At 47.1% G+C, this 13,312-nt stretch overlaps 1 protein-coding gene across 3 annotated transcripts in view; it reads left to right on the forward strand.

The window, feature by feature from the left end:
* Nucleotides 1-1,538: 1,538 nt before the first annotated feature.
* Nucleotides 1,539-13,312, forward strand: part of TIAM2 (TIAM Rac1 associated GEF 2) — a 218,560-nt gene continuing 206,786 nt past the window's right edge. Inside the window, exons 1-2 of one of the 3 annotated variants that reach the window (XM_041741195.1) lie at nucleotides 1,545-1,661; nucleotides 9,882-10,244. The gene's annotated coding sequence lies outside the window, so the exon portion shown is untranslated. Of the gene's footprint in view, nucleotides 1,662-2,406; nucleotides 2,586-9,881; nucleotides 10,245-13,312 lie in introns of those variants that run through there. The other 2 variants (XM_041741210.1, XM_041741214.1) reach the window with 2 other exon arrangements.

Consider the following 13,312-nt stretch of genomic DNA (forward strand, 5'->3'; position numbering starts at 1 on the left):
AATTGGCTTCAAAAAGCCGTCCCTAGAAGCCTGGGCAAGTTGGAGGTATTTGGGTTGTGTGTATTTTACCAAGTTCGTGCAATGAACATATTACTTGTATAATTGGGAAAAAAATAAATTTTATAAAATAGTGTGGAAAAATGGCAATATCAGAAGGGGGAAACTAGGGATCCCTGGGTGGTGCAATGGTTTGGCGCTTGCCTTTGGCCCAGGGTGCGATCCTGGAGACCCGGAATCGAATCCCACATCGGGCTCCCGGTGCATGGAGCCTGCTTCTCCCTCTGCCTGTGTCTCTGCCTCTCTCTCTCTCTCTCTGTGACTATCATAAATAAATAAAAATTAAAAAAAAAAGAAGGGGGAAACTATACTTAAAAAAAAAAAAGACCCCATTATGGTAGGTCAGAAATAAGTCATGTGCTAAGTGGGAAAAGCTCCTCAGAGGAGGTGATGGTTGAATTGAGTATTGAAGGATGAGTGGAGGCAGGAGGCGTTTTCCTAAGTAGAGCCACCTGTGCAGGTGTGGCGACAGGGCCAGGGAGAGCCTAGGGAGGTGGGAAGGGGTCAGTTACCAGTTCAGCGAGCAGAGCCTGTATCCGGGGAAGATGGAGAGCCAGGCCCATCTGATCCCAGCGAACCCTGGGGGCTTCATTTAAAAATTTGTATCTGTGCGTGGGAGAGTTGATTCAGTTTGCCTTCTAGATTGTGGGCAGCTGTGAGAATCTCCCTGCGGCTGCCTTGGAGCTTAATTGGCCGAAGAAAGGCCCTGGCTTTTGTACTCTGAAACTCATCTCCGGGTCTGTGTCCACGGCCACACTTCCCAGCCAATGAGTGGCAGAGACATGGATGCTGGGCAGGTGGGTCCCAAGGAGGACTCGGGATGATGCTCCTCGGACTGCAGGGGGGCGAGGGTGACTGCTTCCCTCCCTCCCTCACTGGGAGCCCGCGTGCGTAAAGCCTGCCCTCTCCTTCCCCCGTTCAATCCCACAGCCGCTTCCCCTGAGGTCCTTCCAGGCTTGTCCCGTCCGGGCGCCTGCTCCTGGGGGTCCCCACCTGGACCCCCGCGCCCCTTCCCGGTCCTCCGCAGGGGCCGCGCCTCCCCTTCTCTCCTCAAGCCCGCAGCGTCTCCAACTCCGAGGTCCGGATGCTCGTGCGCCCTCCGGTCTCCACTCGGGCGTCGCCTGCCTCCCTCAACGGGGCTGGGGCTCGGGGCTCGTCCCGCTGCTGTCCCCGGGGGTACCCAGGGCCGTCCTCGCCGGGCTCAGCTCCCCGGGGAAGGCTCGGGCCGGGCAGGGCAGGGCCGGCTGCGCTCGGTTGGCGCGTCCCGGAGCCAGCCCGCGAGGCGACGGTCGGGGCCGGGCGGCGGGGGCCGGGGAGGGGCCGGGGCGGAGGGGAGGGCTGGGCTGGGCTGGGCTGGGCTGGGCTGGGCTGGGCTGGGCGGGGAGGGGGAGGGAGGCGGGCCGAGCGCCCGGGAGGAGGCGCGGCCCCTCTCGCCGCCACAGGCGCTGCGCGCAGGGCGAGGGCCGCCGCCGCCGGGAGGACCGAGGGACGCGGCGACCTCTCGTGCCCCGCGCCGCCGGCCTGCCCGCGGGGCCCCGGCCGGGGGCGCAGCGGGCGGGGCGGGAGCAGCCGCGAGGCCGGCGGGCGCGGGCGCTGGAGCCGAGGTAAGGGGCGCGGGCGGCGGCGGCGGGAGGGTGCGCCCCGGTCCCTGCCCCTGCCCCTGCCCGGGTCCCGGCCCCTGCCCCTGCCCCGTCGCCGCTCCCGGCGGCCGCCTCCTCTGCGGGGCCCGTCCCGCCGTCCCTCCGCTTTGTTTCCCCGCGCCGGCCCCTCTACCCCGGGAGGGAGCTGGGGGGGGGCGCGGGGGCGGGACGCGGACCCCGCGGACGGCTGCAGCGCGGGCACCGCTCTCCTCCACCGGGCGCCGCGGGCGCGCAGGGCTCCGGGCCGGGGCCGAGCCGTCGTGGGGGCGCGCGGCGGAGCCCGGGAGGGGCCGGGGAGCAGGTCGCGGCCCGCGGAGGCTCAGCTTGCAGAGGCGCGGGACCCCCGGCGCTGGGGCCTGCGGGCCGGGGAGGGGGCGTCGGGGAGAGCCGGGGGGGGCACCAGCCCCTCCGCGCCCTCCGCGCCCCGCCGAGCGCCCCGACGGGCCCTGCTCCTGGGGAGGGGGTAGGGGGGCGTCGGGGAGAGCCGGGGGGGGCGTCAGCCCCTCCGCGCCCCGCCGAGCGCCCCACGGGCCCTGCTCCTGGGGAGGGGGTAGGGGGGCGTCGGGGAGAGCAGGGGGGGCATCAGCCCCTCCGCGCCCTCCGCGCCCCGCCGAGCGCCCCGCGGGCCCTGCTCCTGGGGAGGGGGTAGGGGGGCGTCGGGGAGAGCCGGGGGCTGGGGGGGGGCACCAGCCCCTCCGCGCCCGCCCCACCCCGCCCCGCCGAGCGCCCCGAAGGGCCCTGCTCCTGGGGATTGGGGGGGGGGGCGAGGTGCCAAGTTTCTGGGAAAGCCGACACATTGTGTCCCAAATGGATCATATTCACCAAAACCAGTTAAGGAAGAAAAGAGCCCTTTCTTCCCACGATTGACTGCGGACAGCCGCCGTGGAGGTACGGAGTAAGATTGCCCCGGGGAGTCTATCTTTAAGAAACGGTGAAACTTAATATGGATGAGCGTCGGCCCCTTCTTACTTTTTAAACTAGCAAAATGGGGGTGACTTTAATTGGGGAGAGGGAGAGCGAGGAGGCTGCTTGGCTCTGAAGCTGGTTCTGTGCCTGGGGAGGCTTTTCTGCGTTGCCTCCGCCCCGACCCTGTAACAGGCAGCCTGGCTTCCCCTGAAATCTTCCAGGCAGCCTTGGGCCCTGATAAGACGTTTATTTCTAGGTGGTGAAGGTCTTGGGTTCCCATCTTATGACCGTTCACCCATTCTACCTCCTGTTTCACAAATGCTGCTGACAAAATTATTTTAATGGATAACACCTGGCTATCACCAATTCCCTCTCCAGTGGTTTAAGCTGGGGCGTCCCTAGAAGTTTTTAAAATAAGTCTTAACAAGTTTCTTACAGGTGCAGACCATATGCTATACATATTTCAGACCTAGGCTCTGAATAAAAGGTGTCAATTACTAGGCTTATAATTTGAGCATAACCAATAGAACTTGTGTATATACATATTTAAAGATCATTCCTGGTATTTTTTTTTTAAGATTTTATTTATTTATTCATGAGACAGAGCAAGAGAGAGGCAGAGACACAGGCAGAAGGAGAAGCAGGCTCTATGAAGGGAGGCGGATGTGGGACTCGATTCCAGGACTCCAGGATCATACCCTGAGCCCAAGGCAGATGCTAAACCACTGAGCTACCCAGGTGGCCCCTTTCCTGGTATTCTTGAAGGTTTTTATATTCTAAAAATGAAGTGTCAAAAAAAAACTTGGTGCCTCTTCCATTGGATTTTGCCTGCTTGGCTTATAGGATAAGACTTGTTGCTTTAGGGTATCAGAGCTTTTTGTGATTGGCAAATGCAAAAACAATATGGCAAAGTATTCTTGAGGTAGAGTTTATTTTCAGTGGCAAAACAAGCCCCTAGTGATATCAGAATCAGTTTCCACACCTTAACATGTCATGCCATATAAGGTGCTTCATACTCTGGCTCCTGCCTGCCTTTTCATTCTTGTCCAGGGACTGTTCCCCGAGTTCCCCGCCCTCTCCTTACACACATGCACTACACACTGCCAAACACATCATACTACTTCCAAGTTGTCATTTCTAGATCACTATCTGGAATGAATGAACATTGCGCTTACACTCTTTTTATACTGATTCCCATCTGCTGTTTACCCACACATCCTTCATGTGTCAGTCAAATACCTTCTCCAGGAGCCTTTTCTTCCCCCTTATCTTTAGGCATTTAAGCTCTTTTTCTTACAGTAGGCAGTGCCTCTACTAGAGCATGATTTTTTAAAAACACATCTAGCTATGCTACCTTGTACAGTTGTGCATGTTCACTGCCCAAGGTTATCCTCTCTGGTGGGCAAGTAGAGGCAGAGATCCAGTTTGCACCCCACTTACCAAATCCCATCTCTAGTGGAACAGGGCATCTTTTGTAATTCACCCAAAAACACAGTGTGGGCTAGTGATGGCCCTGCTTCATTCTGTTGCTCTACTCAGTATCCATCACAGAGGCTGACAGAGCAGGAGCTCAGTTAAGGTTCCCAGAGTGAGTGAGAAAAGAAAGGATCACTTCTATGTGACTCTAGAAAATTCTGAAGCAAGTGTTTGGGGGAAGATTTCTCAGATAAGTCAGCATATAGGAATGTGCTTCAGTTTGCTGTATCTTATGTCTGGCTGTTCAGGGTGATTCTTAGATGTCTTCTACTTGATTACAGGGAAGAATCTGGGAGTATGAATTTATAGGTGGGCATCAGATATGTGTGCCAACATGTAGTGGACCTCCTAAGCTGCTTTTTAAGGCACTAAGGTTTATGTCTGATCATGATTTGCTGAGAAGGGTACAAGAATCTTGAAAGTAAGGCCATTAAAGAGCTTTGCTTATATTAACGTTTAATAAGTTCAATTGAAGTGTCATTTCGTGTAAGAACTTAAGTCATCTGAAAAATAAAATTTTATAAGATTGTGGTATAAAATATACTTGTCAGTGTCAAGAGAACTTCCCGATTGTGTGGAATCCTGAGATCTCTAGAATTCATAGCACAGAATAACTTTAAAGATAATATGGGCCAGTTTTCCCATTTTTTATAGAGGAGGAACTCTAGTACCAGGGCCTTGTCCAAGGTCACAGAGCTTATGTAGGAGCATAGCCAGGAAGAGCATTCATATTTTCTGGCTCTTAACTCATTGTTTATTCAGATACCTTTTCAGGTACTGGCAGTCTGTACGTTCCATTGTTGGCTTCAGTTGGAAAATCTTGTATAATTTCTCAGGGAAAGGGAAGATTTCCAGCACCAAACACAGTGCCTGGTGTCCAATTGCCATATGATAAATTTTTGCTAAATGAAGGCGTGAATGAGTGAGCCAGTTGATAGTTTACTTAAAGGAATTATTTGAGATAGCACAAACCAAAGTCCTTTGAGTCCATTATGGTGCCGTTTGGCCACAAGTGCAATAAAATAACACTTTTTGTTGGATAAATTTCATGGAAGAGCTGGGTAGGAATTCTTTTCTATAAACAAACAATGCCAGAACTCCTGACAAGGCATCAGGACTTGGAATCAGTAGGTCTTGCCAAAAACTAGCCTTGGTTCTGCAAGCCTTACACATCACCAGCCCTAGTTTCTTCATGTAACCTCCTAAGTGTCAGAATTATTAGAAGGGTCGAATGAGCTGACATGTGAAAGTACTTTGCACGCTTTGGAACACTGAATAGTAACAAGAGGAGGGAATCTGTGGCAGGAAGTGCCTACCAGGCACTGTGCTAGGCTCTGCGTCCACCTGGTCCCATTAATTCCTCTGAAGAGAGCACTGAGGCTTTTGCAGAATGAGGAAGGAACTGAAGCCGACACTGCTCTTCAAGATGGACTAGACATTTAGTGAACTCTTAGGTTGTATTAAGTACCTTAAAACTTTGAAGTAAGAGAACTTCCAGCAGAGAGGAAAGGCAAGAGACATTGTGACAGAAGAGGAGATCACTTGAGCAAGTCACCTTTTTGGCAGAGGAGATTTGCATTTTAAACCATGCCCCTGGTAGGTTTGTGGTGGGTGGATGTAGGAAGCCTGGGCTGGGGGAAAGAGGAGCAGTTGTTATAGGGCAGATGCTGAAAGGCAGTGGTGTAGAGGGCTAGGGACTGACAGGGTTTCCTTGAGCTAGATAGTGAAATGGGCTTGGTGAGTGACAGTGTGGTGGGCAGGGAGGATCGCGTCCAGTTGAGGGTGTTCACTGATCTCAGCGACATTGAAGAAGATTGGGAACATGTGGGGGCCCTTCACCCAACTTCACCCAGTAATGCAGTCACACAGCTGACCCACCTCTGCCTGTTTCCCTTTCATCCTGTCAACACTTGGCATGTCTGTAATTGTAGGTGAATCAAGGATCTTCCTAACAACCTAGAATTTGAAAGCTTTTATTTTCATGGCTGGGTTCAGAATTTTAAGAAAGAGCCAGAAGCTCCCAATCTGAAGCCTGCCCACAGACCAGGGCCAGTAGATACAGGCTGGTGGCCCCAGGAGGTTCCCCTTCCAGGGGCGTGTGGTGTGTTTCCTGTCTTGGGTTCCGCCTGCCGTGGGATCCGGCCCGCTCCTCTCCAGGCATTCCTTCCAGCTGGAAGTTGGTTTGCTTTGTTTCCATTTATGAGGTTTGTAGATTGAGTAACAGAATCTGGACTGCAGCTTTCATTGTGTTTTCATGGTGTTGGGTTACGAGGTTTCTTTTAAATTCATGGTTAGATTTCTGACTGTGTCTCTTGGACGTAGCTCTTCAGGAGTTCCCATTACTGATGCCTTTGCATCGGGAACAAGAGGCAAAACTGGAATTTTGAAGGTTCTCTTGTCATTAGTGGTTTGGAAAGTGACATAGTGAATAAGCTTGCAAATCTTCCCTTAAACTGGTAAAAGGCACAGATTCCCATTGTCTTTAAAATATACTGATGGGTTTTCACGCAGTGTGTTGTTAGTTTAAAACTCAGTGTATTTTTTTTTTTTTTTAAAGATTGTATTTATTTATTCCTGAGAGACAGGCAGAGACACAGGCAGAGGGAGAAGCAGGCTCCCTGTGGGGAGCCCAGTGAAGGACAGGATCCCAGGACCTGTGGATCAGGATCTGAGCCAAAGGCAGACATTCAACCATTGAGCCACCCAGGCATCCCTCAAAGTGGTTTTTAAAATTTTTTTAAATTCTGGTATAGTTAAACATACAGTGTTGCTAGTTTCAGGTGTATGATAAAATGCTTCAAGAATTCTGTGAGGTGTGTGTGTGTGTGTGGGAAGCTATGTGGTACTCGGTGCTTGTCAAGATGAGAGTATTTTTAATGCCCTCCATCTATTTCATCCACCCCACCTCCCTTCTGATGACCATCGGTTTCCAAAGTGGTTTTTATATGGTAAAGAAGTTTCTATGCCTCTGGATTTCCATCTTTAAAAGGAGGGGGACAGCAGTGTATTCCTCAAGGAAGATTGTTTTGAGAATTGAGAAACTGATGAATTAATTTACATAATGTACTTAGAACCTTGCCTGCCACAATGGAAGAGTTTTGGAAGTCCCCTCCTCCCTGTATGTGCAATGTGGCTTTCTCAAACTGTGTAAAGTAAGGATGTTCAGAAGGATGGAGCCGCAGGGTGGTGTGGCAAAGTATGGGCCCCACTCCTTTGTTTTTCCATTTCTTTGCACACCATTCCCTTTGATGGTTCTTCCCTGTTCGGCGAACTCCCTGTTGCCTTCATCGTTGTGACTCTGTCGGGCCTTCCTTCTGAGGAGGGTCAGCCTCTCTTGGGTTTCTAGGCACTTTGTGAGCATGTGGTCTATATCAGTCGTTGCATGCATTGTGTGATATTTAGTTGTTGGTGATTTCTCCATCACACAGGGGGCCCTGTGCTTATTCTTTCTCTACCTCTTCTGGATTTAGTGTGGTAGTTAATGGACACTCTGAAGTGGTGGCTGATAGTATGTGAAGTGTTTGCTGAAAAATTGTTTAAAAACAATTTTTAAAGGTGATATTGGATATTGTGATTATAAGGTTGAGTGACCCTTTGCCAGGTATTTGACTCTTCAAGTGAACTTTATTAATAAAAAAGTGATAAAAAATTTTGCTGTCTTTCCTACATGTGGGGTGGTAGCAATGCCATTATACTGGTCTTACTAGATCTAGGTTTTGGTCTGGAATATACCTTTTATTCAATTGACAACTTCCCTATATATAGGAGGGCCTGAAATTTCTCAGGAAGAAGGTCAAATTGTGTTCCAGTGGTTCATCTAATGTCTTCTGGTAGCTGAGGCATCGGGTCCTTCTCATCAGTTTGCCTCTTCAGGCTTCACACTAGACTGGTAGTTGATAGGATAATAGTCATATTTGCCCTTACCACTCTGGATAACCATGAAGCTGGTTTAAAATGGATATTTTTGTACTTTCAAAAGAAGGCCTTTGCACTTAGGAACAGAGGCTGAGGAAGAGCACATCTGGAATACATTAAAATGAATTAAGTTATCATTTGTGTTGGTGGCATTTGAAACGTCTGGGATTAATAATTACTGTATGTAGACATGAAACCTTGATGAATGTTTGCCAAATCCAAAACTGAAATATTTTTGCATTTAACTGTTCCATTTTTGAATTTTCCCTCTAGAAAAATGACTCTGTGAAACCATAGTTCTCTGTAATAACTCTCCCTTCACAGCCGTCTGCTGAACATCTTGTTGAGAAACACACTGCATGTCATGTGGGCAAATAACTTCATTTTACGTAAGACTTGAAATCAGAATCACCTCTGACTGGATCCACTTGTCATATACACATCCAGCTCTGTTAGTGGCTTGCTTCTTTTCATTTTCTCTTGCATGAGAGTTTTGTTGTTTCTTCTGGAGAGCACTCAGCCCTCTCAGCTTATCTCAGATGTCCTCCTCCTGAAGCTCTCCCTGGTACTTTCCTTTTTTTTTTTTTTTTTAATTTAATTTTTTATTTTAAAAGATTTTATTTATTCATGAGAGACAGAGAGGGGCAGAGACACAGGCAGAGGGAGAAGCAGGCTGTCTGTAGGAGCCCCATGTGGGATTCAATCCCAGGACCCCCGGATCATGCCCTGAGTCAAAGACAGACGCTCAACCGCTGAGCCACACAGGCGTCCCTCCCTGGTACTTTCCTATCCCCTTATTTTTTCTTGAAAAGTATATACTCTATCCTCTACACGCGGCTCTTAGGGGTGATCTGCTGAATGGCTGTAACGCCCAAATCGAGATTGTTTGTGTGTCTGTGTCCTTCCCCTCTCTCGGTTGGATTCCTTATTATCTATTTAGAAGTGATCATCTGCTATTTGTGATGCTTTGGGCCCCAGATGACTTTTATTCGAACCTTCATTTTTCTCCTTTCTGATGGGCAACAAAGGATGAACTATTTGGAAGCTGCTGGTATGTGATTGGATTGAATTGTTCTTGGTAATTGCCCAGGCAGTCAGCATACCATATTGACCAAAGACTAGAGCTGTGGGTTTTGGAGAGATTTAAGAGCCTAGGTTTTGGGTAGTTTTGCCAAAAATAGGTGTGGGATCTTGAGCAAAACATGACCTCCTCCCTGAGTTTCCATTTCTTAATTTGCAACTTTGGTGGCCAGGGAAATCACATTGGACTAAATGCCTTTTCAGCTATAAAACTCAATGATTCTAGGCAGTATTGGAATATAAGAAAACAGAAGAAAAAAATGTTATGAGAATTTAGAAGTAGCATTTTTGTTCTCTGCTATTATGCTAACTGGCGTCTGAATATTATTGGAGGTCTGGGAGCCATCGCCCAATGCTGGTAAGGATGGCAGGGCCAGGAGTGTGTTTGGCCTTGGCAAATCCAGAATGAGTAATTAGACATTGTTGGGAGGTGATTATCTGTGGTCTTGGGGGTCATGGAGAATATGGATATCAGGTCCTCTGGAACTGGGTGTAGAGGATTTGCTGTTGAACTAGAGGAAGGGCTGGGGAAGAACCTGAGGTAGGATCAGTGCCTTAGTGGGGGTGGGGAAGGTGGAGTTCAGGAGAGCAGGGCAGGTGTAGAATATGTATAAACACCGGTGCCATGGCCATGGGGTGGGAGTGGGGGTGCATAGAACAGAGGAGCCACAGTGGGTCCCAGGTGGAGCTACAGTGAAAATGTGATAAAGTGATGGCATTGCTGAGCCTTAACAGGATGAGTTGTGAAGACGACCAGTCAGAAGAGGGCTTAGGGTAGTGATCAGGTCTTGTTGCCTTCTCTTACAGGTGGAGAAACTGAGGCCAGCGATGGTAGTTCTCGAACTTGAATTTGCCTGTCAGTTTTGAAGTGAAAATTAACTTTCACTGTCGATGAAAGGGCAGATTCCTGGAACTTACTGTGAGAAGATGATTCTGGAGATCTGGGATGCATTTTATCAGGCACATCAGGTGTTGCTGGTGGCTGTAGTTTGAGAAACTCTGCCCTTTGGTTGACATTTGCCCTTGTAGGACACTCAGCCTGGTGAGGAGGTGGGTGTGTGCAGGAAAATTCAAGCACACTTTCTTGTGTCCTTCCGCCTGCACAGTGCCTGTCCGACATGTCTTGTCTAGGATTGGGAGGACCTAGCCGTGTTAATTTGCTAGAGACAGGTAAGAGCCTTGGAAGTTATCCACTTAGAAATGTAATATTTTTCCTTATTTTCTAATTGATCTGTGATTTGTGGTTTGACGGGCACTTTTTTTTTTTTAAAGAAACATTTGGGATGGGAGCTCCTGGGTGGCTCAGGCAATTGAGTGTGGGACTCTTGGGTGGTGATCTCCTGGTCCTGAGGTTGAGCCCCATTCCAGCCCATGCTCATTGCGGGGTCCGCCTAGGACTCCCTCTCCCCCCTGCTCTCCTCACGTGCATGCTCTCTCTCTAAAAAAAAAAAAAAAAAAAAAAGGTCTTAATAAACCTTTGGTCTTTAAAGAAAAGATTTGTTGAATATATTAATTATAAGTATGTTAATAGGGAAAATTAGAAGAGAACATTTTAGTGTATTTAGGAACATCTATTTTGTAATAACTATGGGTGACAAAGCATCTCTATCTCCTCAGTGAAGATCATTTCCTAAACAGTATTTTGCTTAGTTCTATTTCAAAATGGTTTCCATGTAATAGGAATTTTAAAATTACCTGTCTAAAAATTGGAGGATGTCACGAAATCCGTCTGTAATAAGTTCCACCTTGGCCATTAAGTCTAAATGTGTGAGGAAATTGAATCCAGAAGGACGGTTGACATCGCTGGAGCCTCAGTATGTGTTGAAAATGTCATTGCAATATGGCATTTTCTGAAAAGCTGTCTGTCACAGAAACTAAATTTTGATGGCCTGATAAATCTCATTAGTTAGAAAATTGACTAAATCTCAAATGGTGTATACACCTTTGGCAGCCAACACTTGGAATTTTCAGCAGATCAATAAATGGGTAGTTCTCAAATTGGATGGACACATACCCATTTTATTGTCAACGTTAAATATCACCTCAGAATTTTTGTGTTGTCTAAAAGAAAAATTTTAAACATTTTTTGGAATGCATTAGAAATTCTTGAATAATTTCAGTACATTTATATTTTTGTGTGTAGAAGATACTACACACTTTTAAAAATAGTGATACAGGATTTGTATTCACATACACATTAAAAATGCCTCAAATCACAACACAGTGATATTTACCACCATTTACCATTCACAGATATTTACCACCATTTACCATTCACAGTGGTATTTAATAGTTGTCATGTATCAACATTTTATTTATTTGTTTGTTTTTAGAGAGGGGGAGTGGGAGAGGTGAGGGCAAGGACAGAAGGAGAGAAGAGATCCTAAGCAGGCTTCACGCCCAACATGGATGTAGGACTTGATCCCACATCTCTGAGATCATGACCTGAGCCAAAATCAAGAGTCGGATGCTTAACTGACTGAGCCTCCTAGGCACTCCTCAGTAAGCATTTTAGAACAGAATAACCTTTAGAAATCTTATAATTCAACTCATTTCTCAGATGGGAAGCTTGATGTTTGAGGGAAATTAAATGACTTGCTTTAATCCTCTATCATAAGAGGTTGATGGCAAACAGAGCTAGGCTTCCATCCCAGGATTCTTTATTTTAGAATTTTTTTTTTCCCCTCTGCTTAACAATTAGGAGGACCTGTTATGAGGACTGCATCAAAGAACTAGGAAATGTTTTAGATTTTCTATGGAAATGGAAACGAAACCTGTGACTTTTTAGAATTAGCAAAAGCAGTAATAACTTCTTAGCTTGTGTACTTTAGAGGCTGTCCAAAGGAAAGTACAACTTTACATGGAATGGCCTACACCTGGAGCTTATTATGTTGGTTAAAGCAGATTGTGTGATCTGCACAAAGAGAAATAGACTTTTTCCTAATAATTTGTGAGTAGGGGATTTGAGGGTACTACATACATTATTTGGGCCGAAAGGAATTTTACAAAGCAATCTAGTTCACCCCCCACCCCTTTTTTAAAAAAGATTTTATTTTTGTAAGTAATCGCTATACCCAACATGGGATTTGAACTCACAACCTGAGGTGACTAGGTGGCTCAGTTGGTTAAGTGTCTGCCTTCAGCTTGGGTCATGATCTCTGGGTCCTGGGATTGAGCCCTGCATCGGGCTCCCTGCTCATTAGGGAGCCTGCTTCTCCCTCTCCTTCTGCTGCTATCCTGCTTGTGCTCTCTCTCTCTAATAAATAAGCAAAATCTTTAAAAAAACAAAAACAAAACAAAACAAAAACCTCGCAACCTTGAGATTAACTGTTGCATGCTCTCCCAGCTGAGCACCTCTAGTCCACCCCTTTGAGTAGGAAGATACATGGCTTTGTCTTGCCTTTATGTTTACAAATAGCTGTGATATTTTTGTTAATTGTTTTAAAAAGCAACAACTGATATTTTAAATTCTATCAACCTGTACTAATTATTGTGGTCTGAAGTCTGGTTTCCAAGTGTTGCGTCTTTGCTGTTGAGGTATTTTGTAGGGTTTTGGCAGATACGCAAACAGTAGGAGTTTGTGTGGGGTGGCAGGTAGGGGAACGTTGCTAAGAGATGAGGAGAGCTTTACCTCTCAAATCTTCATTATTGTAATGGATCCCTTTATACTAATTAATCTAAAGTGAATAAATGAGCAGAGTCTATGGCAATATCAATGTTCTTTGTGAGCCAATTATACTATTCACATTAGTCAATTCAGGAAATTAGCTAAAGGCTTCTCCCTCTTGTCACCCCTCCCGGAAGCCTCTCCACTTTGGTGTACACTGTATTTACTTTTCAGGATGAAAGTTCACCTACTGAGTGCTTGATAGGAACTAGTTTGAAAGATTTTATTTCATAAAGGAAAAAATGATTAAGGGTTTGAATAGTATGATTCTTACAGTGTTTCTTAATTTTAGGTGTTCAGGCTTCATGTTATAATTTCCCATTTGGCACTCTTGAAATCTGTTAAAATGAAATTGACCTGTGGCTCACGACAGTTAGTCTGTATGGTGCCTCTTGTGTGTTTATTTTGCAAGTCAGCAAATTCACCTGTGTAGATGACAGATTTCTACCTTGAACCTTACAAACTGTGAGGCCTGGTGGAATTAATCAGTTTAGGCTGGGGATGAGAAATTGTTGTGTTTCTACTTTTTTATTTAGGTACCTGAACTAGGTTTTTCTAGAAGGAGCTGTCT

This window comes from Vulpes lagopus, chromosome 2 (assembly GCF_018345385.1).
Source record: "Vulpes lagopus strain Blue_001 chromosome 2, ASM1834538v1, whole genome shotgun sequence".
Taxonomy (NCBI): domain Eukaryota; kingdom Metazoa; phylum Chordata; class Mammalia; order Carnivora; family Canidae; genus Vulpes; species Vulpes lagopus.